This window comes from Glycine max, chromosome 11 (assembly GCF_000004515.6).
Source record: "Glycine max cultivar Williams 82 chromosome 11, Glycine_max_v4.0, whole genome shotgun sequence".
Classification (NCBI taxonomy): domain Eukaryota; kingdom Viridiplantae; phylum Streptophyta; class Magnoliopsida; order Fabales; family Fabaceae; genus Glycine; species Glycine max.
Genome location: NC_038247.2, coordinates 20,461,348 through 20,480,068, shown reverse-complemented (window position 1 = coordinate 20,480,068; position 18,721 = coordinate 20,461,348). Strand labels below are relative to the sequence as shown.

The 18,721-nt window shown below is 32.2% G+C and overlaps 1 pseudogene; it reads left to right on the top strand.

Annotated features, from left to right (window-relative positions):
• Positions 1-1,213: 1,213 nt before the first annotated feature.
• LOC100795475 (protein TIC110, chloroplastic-like) lies at positions 1,214-15,251 on the top strand (annotated as a pseudogene).
• Positions 15,252-18,721: the final 3,470 nt, after the last annotated feature.

Sequence of the window (18,721 nt, the reverse complement as noted above, 5' to 3'; positions counted from 1 at the left end):
TTTTGTAGGATAAGGCATATATAAAAAAAGGAAGTCACATTTACACTATTTAGTGTGTGAAGAATGATAAACTTCTCATTTTTTTTTTGTTTTAAAGTTAATTTAATTTTCTACAGAAAGACGTTAGTGGGTAGATTTTGGTTCTACTACTTACATAAACATGTATATACGATGCTACCTACGAAGTCATCTGTCAAGTGATAATGAAAGATTCATCTATGTGGGCGGTGACATAAAGTTGCAGTTGAAGGTATAAGAACTTTTATGTTACTTTAAAAGACTCAATTTCATTCTTATTTTGGTTGAGACATATATTGAGTTGTTTATTAAACCAAATTTTATTTCTAATTTGGACAAATTCAATTATTCTTGTTTCAATTAGAAATAATAAAATTAGTCTCTCTTGTGATTCAAATGTTGCAAGTTATGAGTTCTTTTATGGATGTTTGAGTATTACTATTGTAAATAATTTTGAGTGTACAAAACTTAAAATTAAATGAGAATTTCGTCTCCTTATAATATAAGCTCTTAAGTTATATCTCTTAATAGAGAATTTGAATGCTTGTGTTATAGGAAATTTTGGATCATTTATATTGGTTGGACCTTATAGTCTACATTGAGTATATAAAGGGAAATTAAACAAACAAAAAGGAATTCAAGTGCTAAAAGAACTAAGAATGTCTTAGAACTAATACATACATATATTTGTATTCTATTCCTTATGGATTCATGGAATGAAAAAATGTATTTTATTATGTTCATAGATGATTTCTCTTTATTTAAATTATGAGAAGTTTTGGCCTCGAGATATTTAGTCTTTCAAAGCTGAAGTTAAACTCCAACTAAGAAAAAAAAAAGAAAATTAAGGTTGTCAAATATGACTGTAGGGAATACAATGGTAGATATGACATAAGGTACAACGCTTGGAGTCTCCCATGTATTTTTCTTCAATGATTGTGACATTGTTTTACAACATGTAATGTTAAACAAACCTAACATGAGCAAAGTTACAGAATGATGAAACTAGACTTGTACAAATATGATAAGAAGTTTAATTCTTCTATACCAAAGTCGCTTTGGGGAAAGACATTAAACAATTCAATTTATATCCTTTTTAGTTACCAATTAAAGTGGTCACTAAGAACCCCAATTAAGTGAGCCAGGGAAATCCCAACATTGGCATTTGCACATTTGGGGATGTCCAATCGAAGCAATGCCTTATAGGCTGCATAAAGGTAAGTTGGACTTAAAGATAATTAGTTACAATTCTTTTTTATTACATTTAAACTTCTCACATGTATAAGTTTTACAATCTCACTTTAACATCATGTTTGAGACGAGAATGCAAGAATCCTCGAGGAAATTGAGTTTGAAGAGGAAGGAGATATAAAGAGTATTGTCTTTAAAGAATAACTTGCTATTAACAATAAATAAGCCTTTGTACTTGCCATTATTCAAGAAATGAATATGGAAATACTAAAATTTCCTCTCAAGCACCACCTAAAGTTTAAACTCAATATCCTTAAGAAGTGTCATTAAGAAGATTGTTAACAAATAGACAAGTATACCAATTTTATGACAAGTAGTAAAGATTAAATAGAAGTTCAAGTGTCAAATCTACAAGAACTTTAGTTGTACTTAAGTGATGTAAACCCAATTATTAAGCAATGAAAAGAAAGCAAAGAAGACAGAGACAAAGAATTGTAAGCGTGAAATTTGGAGTAAAGCAAAGAAAGAAAATAACAGGAAAAAACAAATAACAATTTAAAAAGATGGAATCATAATGCAATGATGTTGGGGCCTCACATGCCTTATTTTCCTAAGATGTATGGTTTTAGATTTTTCTTTATCAATTTGGTAAATTTTTTCTACTCATATCTATTAGAATACTTGCCCCTGATTCCTCACGATGACAAGTCTATCTTACATATATATTTCCCAAATGTCTTTGCAAAAATTCAATAGATAAAATGCATGAAGTTCTAATTTTAGATGGTTTCTTTGATGCATGGGCATAATGCAATTACTCTATGTTTAGCAATGATTTTATTAAGATACCCCTTCCTTTGAGTTCTATTAGAAATTATCCTCTCCCGAGCGATTAATCCCTAAAACTAATGCATGTAAGACCTTCCTTGTATTTCTATTAAGGATTACCCTCTCTCGAGCGGCTAACCCCTAAAGATGATGCACGAATTAATGATACATGAAATTAAAATAAGAAAGAATAATAGGAAAGAAAACACATGCATTGAAAGATATGAAGCATTACAATACATCTATTGGCTTTTTAGGCCTGCCGGATCCTAACTAAGGGGGATTTAGCCTCTAATTGTCATGGAATACTTTTACACTTTAGGGGGTTGATCTAGATGAAAGTAGATGATGGATGACTAATAACAAGAAAAAGGGGAATGCCTAAAGAGAGAGGGTTTCTCCTAAAGGATAGACCCAGTGTGTGGGTTGTGTCTTTCCTTTCTACTTCCTACTTCTTTTAGAGGTCTAAGGTAGCTCAATTTTCATGCGACCTCGCGCTTAGCGCGGGCTTTTCGCGCTAAGCACGACTTTTGGCTTCTTCATGGGCCTTTTTCACGCTAAGCGTGTGTTGCATGCTGAGCGAAAGTGCATGTTGAGTCTGTCTTATGCGCTAAGCGGGTTTCCCAATTCTTCCAATTTTTCTTCAAGGTTTTTTCTTCCAATTTTTACATCAATTTTCCTCCAAAGCACTTGAAATCTTATTCTTTTAACTTCTGCTAATAAAAAAATGCAAAGATATTAATTTCTTTATTATTTCATTAAAAAAAATAGTAAAGTGAAGAAATGACACCCATTTATTTGCCAAAATTGACTATTAAATTAACTCATATTTCACAATTATCAAAGATCCACTAGAGAAAGGAAAAATATAATTTGATATATATGAATATGTCATATTTCTTTAAGAACATGAATATGACATTAGGTTGACAGAGAAGGTCTAATTAACTTTAGTCAAGTCATGTTGTCCTCTAACTCTCAAGTTGATTGATGCCATAAATAATGTAATAAAACCAATGGTTGAACATGACATTTGAGATATCGTCAAATTGCTTGAAAGTGTTAAACCCATAAGTTATAGATAAATATTTATAGTCAAAAGGGATTCAATGGGTAATATTAAGATATATAAAGTTTGTCTTGTCACTAAAAGTTTTACAAGAAGGAAGACATTGATCACAAAGAGATTTTCTCTCTAATTTCTTAGAAAGACTTTCTTAGGACTATAATGACACGGTAAATCATTTTGATAATTGTTTTTCATAGATGAATGTAAAAATTACATTTCTAAATGAAAACTTTGATGAAACAATTTATACAGTGCAATCAGAAAATCTTGTTTAAGATTATCTAAAGTCTATGTTATGCAAACTAAAGAAATCTATTTATGTTTTTAAACAAGTCTCTGATCTATGGTATTACAAAATTCATCAAGATTACTTCTTATGGAGTTGAGGTAAATTTGGTTGATGATTGCATATACTAAAAGTTCAGTGGGAGTAAATTTATTATTTTGGTATTATATGCTGATGACATCCTACAAGCATCATACGGTTTATTGTTACAAAACAGTTATATTGCAATTTATCATGTATTCTTAAGTTTATTTTTTATTGTCCTGAAATAATTTAGTGGGATTCCTAAGGTGATAATTGAGTAATCTTGGTATGCAACACTAGAAAGTAGTAAAGCGCATTATGTGCTAATTGAAGGGAAAAAGAAACTACATGCATTCATATCGAAAATCTAGAAGTTTAGAGATCATTAGGTATTCTGGCTTCGATTTTTATGGAATGTCTTAATAGCAATCACTCCACATAAGGATCCACATATAACCATGTTGGTGGAGTCAATATTTTGCTATGAGACATCGTACTAGAATTTATGATTGCTAAATTATTGTAACTGGCTTGCCTGTTGTTGTCAACATTAGGTAGCCATCGAGTGTTTATTGGAATAATATCTTAGTTGCCTTATTAAGGATTCAACCAAGTAAAAAATTTGTTGACATAAAGTATTTGGTTGTTAAATAAAGAATTCAAAAAATACAGATTTATATAAAACATATAGGGACTCAGTTCATGCTAGCTAATCCACATACTAAAGGTCTGACACTTAAAGTTTTTTCATGAGCACACTGCTTATATGGGTGTAATTCCTGATAGTATCTTAATTAGTTTAGTGAGAGTCTTGCTTATATTCTATATCTTATGGTTTACAAACATTTTGTTATTTGGATTTTCTGCAGAAATAAAGTTGAAGTTTATCATTTAAGTATAAGCTTGTTTTGTTTGCAATATTTATAGTGTTTGGATTGATCTCTATAAAGAATAAAGTTTGGACCAATTGTAAATTGCCATAACGGGAGTGTATTGATGTGGTGGTCATTGGGGTCTAGTTACATTTGTTGTAATGACGAAAGCCGCAATGATTTCATTATTGATAGATGACATGGACCAGGTTGTTAAGGTGGAAGTCTAAAGGTAAATAACGTATGAATATATGCTCAAAGATTTTTTATATAACTGTTACAATATGTAGCCCAAGTGGGAGATTGTTGGAATTTTCTATTCCAATTATTAATGTGAGCTAATATTATAAGGCAATTATAGTAGTTGTTTATCATTGGTGGATTTTATTTTATGTGATCAAATTCAATGAGTCCGTTAAACAACTAAATCAAATGATACGGACTTAAATGAACAGATGTCAATGTTGACCCATTAGGGGATAATGGGAACCTTATTAGGTAACACACTATAAAAAAGGCTATGGTCCCCAATATACCGAGTCATCACACATAGTTTCTCTTCTCCCTATCTGAAGAGTTACGAAGGTCCTATGGAAGAATAAAGAAGTTCAATTTAAGGAAGAACCATGAAGCCTCAAGTTACACAGTTAGCCAGTTATCCATTGTCTCTACAACATTCCATAACAAATCCTAAGAGTACATAGATCAGAAATCACCTACGGATTCAAATTCCGCTGCGTTTGTTTGATCAATCATTATAGATCCATGTGTTATTGATAATCTAACATAATGTGTTTCTGTGGTTATATTGATATTTTATAAGAATTTCCTAAATTCCCAAAAAAAAATAAGGATGTTAAAAATGTTGCCGTTGTTAAAGTCCATAATTTTCACAATTAGACTAACCATTATATTGTTTGTACTTATCAGGTGGGCTCCATAAAATATCCAAATTCATGTAGGATGAGTGTAAAAGAGTTTTCCTTTTAAGTTGAAGCACGAGATATAAAGTAGGAGCTAGTATTTGCAAGTTGGAATATTGTATTAGTTTTGCATAATCAAAATATTTCCTTTTTTGTCCAGATAAATATGATCTAAGATAAATTAACTTGTGTTGGACGATGTTCAGGACCAACATCTAAACCTTGCCGACTGGCAACTAAAAGTTACTTGTATGTGATCACATGTACCTAATGCAATCTCCCGCCAGAGACAGTTATATAAGCTCTTCGTCTCCAAGACTTGAATTAATTTCTTCATTATGAACCTAGACTTGATTCAAAGTCTCCTTGATCACCACCATCCACACATATTCAGTCCTTGACAATTAAGTAGGGTTCAAATCCTTCGCAGCAGAGCCTAAATCCACCGTTTGTATCGAACAATGTAATATTAATATGCACTAAATAAATAAATGTGTAAAATAAACTTCTACTATTATATATTTTTGGGTTAATGTCACTTTTGATCTATTAAGTTTCCCAATTGTTTCATTTTGATATATTAAGTTTTAAAAGTTTTATTATGATTCTTTATGTTTTCAAAATATATCATTTTGGTCATTTTTTCTATATTTTGTTGGAAACAGGTTAATGTTTTGTTAACTTTCAAATTTTAAAAAGGAACCAAAATGATACATTTTAAAAATATAAATGACCAAAATGAAACTTTTAAAATTTAATGTACCAAAGCGAAATAATTACAAAACATAATGTATCAAAATTGACATTAAGTCTTTTAAAATAATTAACTTTACTTAGTGGCAGCTAAAAACCGTGCTATCTTTATTTTATTTTATTTTATTTTTAAAAAAGTAGACAACTAAAAAAATCATCATCTTATCCAACTTCTTCTAGATCTGAAAAGGCAAGAAATACAGTAGCACACAAATCAAATGACGTCAACACATAATTTTGTTGCAACCACAAAAAATTATTATATTCCTCATCGAAAAACCATAACTTTTTAAACATCTATGCTACTAGAAACAAAAGCAAGGGAGATCAAAGTAGGAGTTATCTTTGAGGAAAGACAAAAATATGATGCTAACTCGCCAATTAACCCAGCTATGAATAAGGAAGTCACAATGTGACTCTTTGTGACAAGTAGAATATTTTTCATCCGACATCTACAACCGGCCTCGGCAAAGACAAACAATGCAAAAAGGGGTCGATCGGTGCGTTTCATTGGAAGATGATTTTGACTGACCCAACCGGTCAAACCTCATCCACAATTGGGCGATGTCGGTCTTCTTCTTCAACTTTGTCAATGCCCTACTATCGACGATGATGATGAGACAGTTATTGTCGTTAGGTGAGACGACAATTCCAGCCGCATAGGGTGGATGTGGTGGAGACGAAAGCGGGGACAGGGCAACGATATTATCGTTATTCAGAATAATTGGTGAATGAAAATTATTATTGTTATTAAATGATTAAATTGAATAATAATAATAATAATAATATAAGAGTGAAGGTTGTTGTTGTTGGTTTCAAATCTATATTTTCTTCATTTGCCTCCTTTTGAGGTATTCTGCTGAAACGTTAGATTTTATTCTAAATATTTTTTTCCTCTAAAGTTGTTATAAAAAAACAAATTCATTCGGTAGCAACTACAAGTAGTTAACTATATGATTTTGCTTCCTTAACGATAGTCAATAATTTTTTGTCGGATATTGATGCAAAACAATTCGTCACACTTAGAGAAGCACAACACTTGTATTGCCTTTCTGATCTGGTGCATTTTCTTTATTGCTTCTCTTGTGTAATAAACCTTTCATTATCAAAGATTTCCTTCCTTGAGGAATAACATACTGTTTATTAACTAAGATGAAATTTCCTTTGAAGCTTGTTGAAAACTTGTTTAAAGAGCACATAAGGAAATTGGTTGATGGAAGTATTTCAATAGGACATGGTACACTTAAATCCCGTAAAAGATCTTTGTAAGTTTTCTTGTTCTAAAAAAATGTGTATCATGTGTTCTTTTGCACCCAATGTGGGTGGATTTTCTTGGCTTCAACTATTGTTTTGGTTCAGGGATTTGTGTGATTGGGTGAATAAATTATAGGCATATTGAATAAGAACTTATTATGTACAGACTTATGTGTAAATTGGTTTCATAATTGAAGAGAAAATAAGATTAAATTGTTTTTTTAAGTAGTTGGTTTTCATAGGCTATCTTGAAGAGCTTATCGTAATAAGCTGAAGACTGTTATGAATTTTATAATTCCTAATTAATTAATATGAGCTACATATTATATTATAATATTTATATTATTTATTTACATTTAGATGGGTTCAATATAAAGTGATCTAATTCAATGAGCCCATTAGTCTACCAACAGAAAGTTGATATGAGCTTAATGAGCGGAAACCAGTTTGGCCTATTAGGGGATAATGAGAACCCTAATAAGTTTAAAACCTAAGGTATGGTTATGGTCCCTAATACACCAAATCAAGAAACAGTTTCTCCTCTCCCTATCTTAAGAGAAAACAAAGGTCTCATAAGGAAGAAGGTGATTTGGTTGAGCAAGGTCATTAAACCAATTGTTCGTGACCGTTTTAAGATTTCGCTGTGTGTTGATCAAGCTCTATGGATCCAGATATTCCTTAAAACCTCTTAATAATCTAATGTAATGTGTTTTGGTGCTCATTTGATATTTTATAAGGTTTATTGAAAAAATTCTCAACAAGTGATATCAGAGCCACCATCACTGTTAGATTATTCGGATTTAAAGTTGTTTGATATGTATTATATCTGGATCATTTTAGTTGTATGAACTCTAATTTTATGTTGGGGAGAAACTATTTCGATCAATAAAATTGTAAAACCCGTAAACTCTTGTGTTATGGTCGTAAAGTTTTTTTTTAATTGAATAAAAGACCTCTGCATTTGATTTACATGTTTATACACATATTGTTTGTGTCACGTGTGCTTGCATATTATTCTATTTGGGATAAAGGTTATACGTATCCGGCGTTGACATTTTGTATGTGACACAATTTCATATATATATTATCTTGTTTATATAAATCAGTAATAAGACAATTCTTATATGAATAATTTATTCTTTATTTGCCAACTATTTTTCCTTAATGAATCGGTGATAGGCAAATAGTTTATGATATTCTTGTGGTTAGTATAAATTTGTGATAGTAATGTGGTATGTTCATTTTGGATGTGTAATTAGTTTACCATGATGTTGTTTTCAAATATTTACTATTATCACAATTGGGTGCAAATTTAACCATTACGAATCTTTTCTATTTATTTGTGTGTCCGGTAATTTTAATTAAATTGATTGAACCATTATGTTGTCAAAGTAACCTCTATTGTATAAATTAATTTAATTAAATTGCATGAATGTTAGTATGAAATTATTTATGCAAATTGTGCTCAACATAAAGGAAGACACAATTTGGCCAAATAATAACATACCTGCAATGATAAATATGTGACAATTATAAAGGTTTTTTTTTCATGAGAATAATAGTCGATCCTAACAAAGGCTATTATTTGTCAGAACTAATTGTCAATATTTGATCATTGCATGGAGAGTACCAATTACAAATTAATTTTTTGTGTCCAAAGACTAGAATTAATATTGTGTTGGGTATCTTGTGATGGATGGGAAATATTTGCATGTCTTCTTATATATATATATATATATATATATATATATATATATAAAACTAAATTATATGTGTAAGTTATGTAATTTTGAGACCTCTCATTTATTATATTAAATTGTCTTGTATTTTTTTGGTTAAATTGATTGAAACAACATGTTGCTAAAGTAACCTTTGTTGCCTAAGTTAATTTGATTGAATTTACATGGATGTTGCATGGAATTATTCATGTGAAGTGTGCTTAGCCCAAAGGAAGACACAATTTGATAGAATAATTACATGCTTGCAATGGTAAACATGTGGTGATTATAAATAGTGTGATTTTCCATGTGAATAATGAAATGTTCAAAGATAATCATTATTTGATCGGAATAATCATCATATAAGTTTTCCATGTGAGCAATGAAGTGTCCAAAGACAACTTTGTTTGACATGACTTATCACCAATGTTTGATCAATGCGTTGAGAGTACCAATTGCAGTTAGTCTTTTTCAATCCAAAGATTAATGATTAATGGTGCACTAGGTATCTTGTTTGGGTCTTGAAATTTACCATAAAGATTATTTGTGCATTGCATGTTTGTTGTCCTCTTCTTTAATTGTTATTGTTGTTACTACTATGGTTTAAATTACTCATATTATGTGAATCACAAATCTGCATGTATAAAATTTAGAGTTTGAGAAGGGAGTCCTAAGGTGATATATGAGTAATCTTGGTATGCAATGCTAAAAGTAGTAAAGTGCATTATGCGTTAATTGAAGAGAACAAGAAACTACGTGTTTTCATATCGAAAGTCTAGAAGTTTAGAGATCATTGGGTATTCTGACTTCGATTTTCTAGAATGTCTTAATAGAAATCACTCCACATAAGGATCCACCTTTAATCATGTTGGTGGAGTTAATATTTTGCTATGAGACTTCATACTAAAATTTATGATTGCTAAATTATTGTAACTGGCTTGCCTGTTGTCGCCAACATTAAGTAGCCATTGGGCGTTTATTGGGACAATATCTTAACGGTATTATTACGGATTCAACCAAGTAAAAGTTTGTTGATATAAAGTATTTGGTAATTAAATAAAGAATTTAGAAAAATACAGATTTGTATAGAACATATAGGAACTCATTCCATGCTAGCTGATCCACTTACTAAAGGTATGACACTAAAGTTTTTCACGGGCACACTGCTCATATGAGTGTAATTCTTGATAGTACCTAAGTTTAGTGGGAGTCTTACTCATGCTCTATATCTTACGGTTTACAAACATTTTGTTATTTGGATTTTCTGCAGAAATAAAGTTGATGTTTATCATTCTATTCTGAGTTTGTTTTGTGTGCAATATTTGTATTACATTTTGGATTGATCTCTATAAAGAATAAAGTTTGGACTAGTTGGAAATAAACATGATTAAGATCACATTGTATGTAATTTCTATACCGCTCATCCATATTTGATCTGTCATCGAGTATGAGTAACAGTGGTGATCATTGTGACTTAGTCACGCTAAATTGTGATGAAAACTACAGTGGTTTCCTATTACTATATGAGATGGACCAGATTGTATAAAAGGAGTCTAAAAGTAAATAACATATGGTTGCGCGCCTAAAAAATTTTGTGATACAAATGTCTAAGGTTAATATGAAGCCCAAGTGGGAGATGCTCTGATACTACTTGTTGGGAAATTTTTTCAATAAACCTTATAAAACACCAAATGGGCACCAAAACATATTACATCAGATTATCAAGAGGTTTTAAGGAATACCTGGATCCATAGAGCTTGATCAACACACAGTAGTCACGAACAATTAGTTTAATGACTTTCCTCAACCAAATCACTTTCTTCCTTGTGGGATCTTCGTTTTCTCTTCAGATAGGGAGAGGAGAAACTGTTTCTTGATTTGGTGTATTGGGGACCATAACCATGCCTTAGGTTTTAAACCTATTAGGGTTCCCATTATCACCTAATGGGCTAAACTGGTTTCCGCTCATTAATCCTATATCAATTTTCTGTTGGCAGTCTAATGAGCTCATTGAATTAGATCATTTTATATTGAACCCATCTAAATGTAAATAAATAATATAAATGTTATAATATAATATGTAGCTCATATTAATTAATTAGGAATTATAAAATTGATAATAAAAACATCTTATGGACATATCATGTTATTTTCATAAGCTTTCCCAAACACTTACACAAGTGCTTATGTTATAGAATAAGTCCTTTAAAATGAACCCTTGGTACAACTACTTTTTAATAGTTGTGCTTGTGTAACTCGATGAACCAACAATGCTTCCAAGTGAAATATTTAATTCTGGAGATGCTTTTATTTGCAATCCGTTATGAAGGGTTTCTTGGGTTTTTAATTTTTATCACTGCAAGCAATTTGCTAATGAGGAATTTCCCATTTCTAATCAATTTCAAACTTTAGGTAGCGAAGCTCTAGAGGACCTCCCAGATGTGAACCACTTTGCTCGAGGTATTTGCCCAGTTTCTTTAATGGGCAAACTTCCTGACTGATTTTGTTCTGTTCAACTTCAAGTATTGAATACAAAATCTTTATGTCAAGTCTAGTTCATCTTTGGTTGGAACAGGTGGTGAGTATGATGGTGACAGAAAGATAGAGGACTTGAAGCTCCTTTATAGAGCATATGTTGTAAATGCTTTGTCTAGTGGTCGCATGGAAATTAATAAGGTAAATAGCCATTTCATTTAAATATATGGAGTGTTTAACATATTGTTTTTTTCTGGAAACTATGATAATTATTTGAAGCTGAGTTTGGATGATTTTTTCTCAGAGGTAGAACATTCCAATTTTTTCTATTGAACATGGGAACATTTAGATACTTGATGAATATTTGTACAAGATAGATGAAATAAGCTAGCTGTTAGTGCTCTATATGATTTCTTATATACTGATTTTGATTCCCATAGCATATAGTGAGTGCAACTACAACTCTGGATTTGATAACCATTAATATAAAATGAAGCTATCCCTATAATGAGCCTTCCTGATCCTTCTTTGTTCTCTTTTCTCTGCCTTATCTTTTTCACTTGTACATGGTGCCAAAGCTGATTGAACGGGTTGTTTGGTGTTCAATCCTTGTTACCATCATTCTCATTATAAACATTTCAATTTAAAGTAGGATTTGTTTTCAGCATCACTGTAAGTGTTAGTTGTTCGCCATGTTTCACTGCTAGTTTGGTTTCATTTGTTTGATTTTTATATAATTCTTGGGTCCTTGATAAACAACTTTAGCTTTAAACTTTGAAATCTGGTGTTTTGTTTTTTACATTTAAAATGCACAATCATAAGATCCCGCCTCACATGCCTTGCTTGTTCATTCTCTAATTTTTTTTTATGATTGAGCATTCTTCCAAGCAAAGACACATGACCTTTTGCGCTAAAACCATCATAAGCATAACTAGAACAAGTTGTTATAGTTATATGTTCTGAATTGACTTTTAGATGGGTTTGTTTTTCTTTAGCTCAACACTCCTTTGTTAAAAGAAAGATGATTTTCTAATTATACTATCATATATTTCAGATAGCTGAACTAAATCAGTTGGGGAATATTATTGGGTTGGTTAAACGTGAAGCTGAAGCCATTACACTTGATGTTACATCAAGAGTATATCCCAAAAAACTTGTACAGGCTGTCTCAAATGGTTATTTAGAAAGGGCAGATAGCAAAGCAACATTCCTTCAAAACCTTTGTGAAGAATTACACTGATCCACAAAAGGCCTGTGAAATTCATGAAAGTAACTTGTTCTCCATTATCCTTGTCATGTTTACACACATGTAGTCCCAGAAATTTGAATGTGCTGTTATAAGGTTATCTATGATTCTAAATCTGAAGATTAACATATCTTTCAATTTTTTTACCAACTTTCTTAGTTGTTGTAAATTTGTGATGGTTGGATTTTAGCATTACATGACTGCTATCTTCCTTCTGTGTCATATTTATTTTAGGGTAAAATGTGTCATATTCACTTTAGTTATTGTAAACTTTATTATATTAAAATCTAACAATAGTTTCTTACATAAGAAATTTACCGCGAAAACCTTCAGCATTTGGGGGATGATGGGGAGCTCAGTGATAAAGATGCTGCTGCTTTGTTGAGGTTGCGTATAATGCTCTGTGTACCTCAACAGACCATTGATGCAGCTCACTCCGATATCTGTGGCAGTTGGTTTGAAAAGGTACCATGTTTCTTTCTTCCTCTATTGTTTATCAGTTTATCATATCATATGTACTGAAATCCATGCATCCATTTTGTGCAAAACATGATAGTGTGCCTTCATGTCATTTATTGTTTGATATACCAACCTTGTCCTTCATGACCAATAGTTCAAGGTTAGTCGGTGATTGACAATGGAACAGAGGATGTTTCTCCTAGGCATTGTTGTTTCTTTCTAATTGCTACTTATTTTTTGAGGACAGTATTTTTTTCACCCTTTGGGGCATTGTTTATTCTATAGCTAGCTATTTGGATTACTAAAATGGGAAGGGACTTTTTTATGTGGTGATGCTGCAGTCATTTAACTGTATGCACTCTGTTGACTTGTGTCTAAATACTATGAATCTGGATAGGTTTTGATTCTCTTAATTTATAGTTGATTGATGATATAGATATGCAAAGAAATCAGTGTATTCTTCTGAGTTCTGATTCTTCTGTGTTGTTTTTAATAGGTTGTCAAGGATACGATTGCATCAGGGGTTGATGGATATGGTGCGGATATCTGGAAATCAGTAAGAAAAGCAGCACATGGCTTGCGACTAACCAGGGATACTGCTATGTCTATTGCAAGCAAGACCGTGAGTATCCATTTATGAGGATTTGAAATGAGTTTAACTCTTGCTCTGCTGTTTTTATCACACTACAGATAAGGAAAATATTTATTAATTTCATACAACGTGCACGAGCAGCTGGGAATCATAAAGAATCTGCAAAAGAACTAAAGAAAATGATAGCTTTCAACACCTTGGTTGTGACTGAGTTGGTGAATGGCATTAAAGAGGAGTCAGATGATGAGTCAACTGAAGAACCTGGAAAGGAGGGTGATACAAACTGAAGATGAAGAATGGGATTCTCTTCAGACACTTAAGAAAATAAGACCAGACAAAGATATACCTCCTATTCTGTCTAACTGGTGAAGAGACAAGGGTTCCATTTGGTGCCCAAATCATTACAAAGAAGGATGATTCAGAATATGTTCTGCTAAATCAGCTTGGCGGGATTCTTGGTCTGAGTAGTAAAGAAATAGTGAAAGTACATAAAAATCTGGCAGAGCAGGCTTTTAGGCAACAAGCTGAGGTAATTTTAGCAGATGGACAGTTGACAAAGGCCAGGGTGGAGCAGCTTAATAACCTGCAGAACCAAGTTGGCTTACCTGAAGAATATTCTTAGATGATAATCAATAGTATAACTACTACCAAAATGGAAGCAGCCATTGAAACTGCAATAATCCAAGGGAGGCTGAGTATTAAGCGGATAAGAGAACTCAAGGAAGCAAGTGATGACATAGACAACATGGTATGGTATCTGAAAACTTGAGAGAGACCCTCTTCAGAAAAACTGTTGGTGTTATTTTCTCACCAGGCGCTCGAGAGTTCGATGAAGAGGAAGTATGTGAAAGGATCCCGTTGGATCTCAACATTAATAAAGAGAAAGCAAGAGGCATTGTTCTAGAGCTTGCGCAAACTGCGTTATCTAACTTGCTCATTCAAGCCGTGGCACTGTTAAGACAGAAATCATGAAGGAGTGGTAAGTGGTCTTCTGAAGTTTCATGTTCAGAAAATTATAATATATATATATATTTCAAGATTTTTTGTTGCGTATAGCCCAATTGTGATTGCTTCTCACTTTGTGTTGTACAGGTTTCTCCACTCAATAACATGCTGACTTGTGAGAAAGCGGTGCCCTATCAGCCACAATCGTGGGGAGTGCAAGAGGAGCTTGCTGATCTTTATACTACATACATCAAGAGTAACGAAACTCCTGAAAAATTGTCTAGTTTGCAGTATCTGTTGGGCATAAATGATTCCACTTCAGCTTCTCTTCGAGAGATGGGAGAAAGATTGCCTAATAATACTGCAGAAGTAGAGGAGTTTGTATTCTGAGTATAATAAGAAAAAGTTGTCAATAAATCCATTTTTTTTATTGACATATAGGTTAAAGGTGAAAGAAAATATCATATAGAATCTTGGGAAAGAAATGAGTAGATGACGCAGAGTTAGGCGTAGAAGGTGGGAGGATTTCAGATAAATCATATTTTGATTGTGCAGTTTAGTCAGCTTATGTTTTGGATACACGAAAATCATATTGAGCTTTATCAAAATAAAATTTCATGTTAAGCTATATGTTTGATAGAAAGGCAGGCTGCACTGTCTGTAGATATATTTCGACTATTGTGTGGCAAAATGTGGGCTATTTTTCTCGTGAAAATTCAACGCCAGAAGAACAATAGACTATTTTATTTAAGGTAAAGATCATGATTTCATTAATCAACAAGCAAAACCGAAACGGATAGCTTTGCAATCCTTGATAATATTTGACAGATATGTGCACTGTTAGTCACCAGTTTTTTTCCAAGCTGTTATGAGGTCCTAGCAGTCAGTTTCAATGGTGAGATAACATTAGAAAGTAGATGTGATAGTAATAGGTAATTTATACGAAAAATGTTTGATAGACACCAATATCTAATCTAACACAGTAACACTTAAAGAGAGTAAAAAAATAGAAAAAAAATATAAATATGATAAGATTTATAACGTAATATAATAAAATTTATGGTATCATAAGAAAAAAATATAAAAAATGAAAAATATAAGTAGAATATTTAAAATAAAATAAGGTCTATATATTATTATTTTATTTATATACATGACGGTTTAAATGAGATAACAATTTGCAAGAAATCCTCTATAGTGACATGAATTCTCATTTTTCAGTAAATTTTAATAAAATATATTTTTATGTAAATATTTTTATCCAGTAGGTGAAAATAAATTTTAAGAGAAAGTGAATAAAAATAAAGAAAAGGAAAAGAGAAAAAAATAAATAATGATGATAATAATAAATTCAAATCCCTTGTTTTCATTTAATTAAAAATAAAAAATTAAGTTTTTATTTATTTATTTATGATTCAATTGGTGAGAGGCAAAATAATACATAATTTTGGGATAATTATAATTCGACACCTTAAATGCCATTGTACACCTAGCCCATAGGAAAAAAGAAATACAAATATATAAGAAATATTGATGAGTTGTAAAAATGAGAGTTAATTAAAATGACGTGGTGGGTAGTATCATTGTTCTAGTTTTGAAAGTCAAATCGGACCGGTCAGGATCTGATTGGGTGACTGGTTTGTGTTAACTCTAAAAAACAGTATCATTTTAGAATCTGCTGGTATTAAATCTTAAACATTGATACAGTGCTTCAAGATCCTTCATAAAAAAAACTTTAACCTTTTCCCTCTCACTCGAAGGCACTAACTTTTCACCATGCTCATTCATTGGAAACTCTCACAATCACCAAAAAAATAAAAATAAATTCTGTTTCTTTCTTTGCAAAATAAATTCCCTTTCTCTCTCGAGTAACACTGAGTAACCCGACACCATTTGATTTTTTCTCTCTCAGCACATCGTCCACACTCAATAATAAACTTTCTCTTTAACTCTTACGCAATCAATCACAGACACTCTTTCACTAAACGCAACACACTCACCTTTTTTTTTTCAGTGCTAATACTCACTCATAGGCACTCTCACGTAGCGCACACATTCCACTCATGTACATATCACACAAAGAATCACTCTCATCTAACTCGCCTACAACACAACTCACACAAATATTACCTCACATTCTTCTCACCCCAGCACTCACTTTTTTGCAAATATACATTCTTCACTCAAAATCACCTTTTAAAAGAAAACCTCATACTCATAGTAGAAAACACAATCCAATTCTTGTTAGACACACTACTACAATAAAAGCTTTTTACGACACTGGTTTTACAACAGTTATAAAAAACCGATGTAGTATATGATGCGATAGCATTTTTGTAAATAATTATAATCTTTTAAAGGCGGTTTTCTGAAAAACGACTTTAAAAATGCTTTACTAGCTACATCGGTTTTTAAAAACCGCCTTCGAAAGCATGTGTTTTTCCACTCTCTCATGATGAGGTGGCATGTTTTAATTGGACTAGCTAGCTTACCCTAAATCTCAGCGTTTCTTCTACGCTCCCTCATTCTTCCATTCTCATTTCCACCGTCATAGAGAGAGAGAGAGAGAGAGAGAGAGAAGAAATGCTAGCCCTGGCCTCGGTGTCATCTCTGTGGCCGCCAACCCCCTTCGTCACTGCCTCCTCCTCCCTCGGTAACTTCGTTCGCATCTTCGATGTCAATTCCAACGCCACCATTGCAACACTCGAGGCTCCTCCCTCTGAAGTTGAAGTTTCGCAAATGCACTTTGATCCCAAGGTATGTCTAATAGGATAGGGCTTTTTCCTCTGTTTACCTTTTGCAATTCTTTCAAACAACCACCTGCCTTATTATTTGTAACACTTGACAATGATATTGCTAATCCAAAAACCTAAATAGAAAAACCTATTTTTGGCATTGTATATAGAGTTTTTGGCATCTACTGTGTCCTCTTTCCCTCCCTTTAGAGAGAAATAACAGTGCAAGAAACAGAAATTGTGTGCTCTAAGGGCCCTCAAACACTTTGGTCTGCTAGGATATCAGGAAAAGTCACTGTTTTAGCTGGTAATGGAAATTTTTGGAGAGTTGGATGTGAAGATGGATGTCTGCAGGTAAATTGCTTTTCTAAATGTATACGCATTGTTTTCTTTCAATACTCTTTTTTGTTGACATTTCTGATATATTGTGGGACATGGGTTATGATTGTATGTTGAGCTGTAGTAGTTGTACCCGACATCCTTTATAATATTTTTTTCGTGGTATTATTGAGCTTTGTTGTGTTTTCCTTAAGACTTTTATCCTCATGTTTGAATGTTATGAAAATTTATTTCTTCTATACCTTTCTCACATGTTTTCTACCTTTTGGTATCTTGGTAGCATCTCTTGTGCATCGATCAAGCCCATTCGAGTTAATGTGTGCATTCTTTGTATACATACCACTGGCATAAACTTAAACATTGTAGCTGTATAACTAATAATTGATTAGAAAAGTTGCTTACAGCCTTACACTTAAAATATCCCATAAATTCAACACATTGTTTGTAACTGTAAACTAATTGATTGAAGAAAGCTATCTATGTTAATACTTTACTACTTGTCATTTGTCACCTAATAATTTACCATGTAAACTAATTGATTGAAGAAAACTATCTATGTTACTACTTTACCCCAATATCAAACTTAGCTAATAATATTTTGGTATTCAAATTTCAGAAAATTTATTAAGTTTTAATTAGGAGATAAGTGCTTAAGTACTATGTGACAAATGACTAATTTGTATGTAGTGTGAGATACATGGTTCAAACTTTTTTTAAGTTTGTAAAACTATGGGCATAAACTAGTTAAACATATGGGCATTGGGCAAGATGTAGGTCTTATGCTTTTGAAATCTCTGTTTTTTGACTTTTGCTTGCTTCTGAAAAGATTTACACAAAGTGTGGGAGACGTGCAATGCCTACCATGATGATGGGTTCTGCAGCAACATTTGTAGACTGTGATAAATGTTGGACATTACTGCTGGTCACAAGAAAAGGATCCCTGTACTAGTGGGATTTATTCAACCAAACCTGTCTTCTTCAAGATTCGTTGACT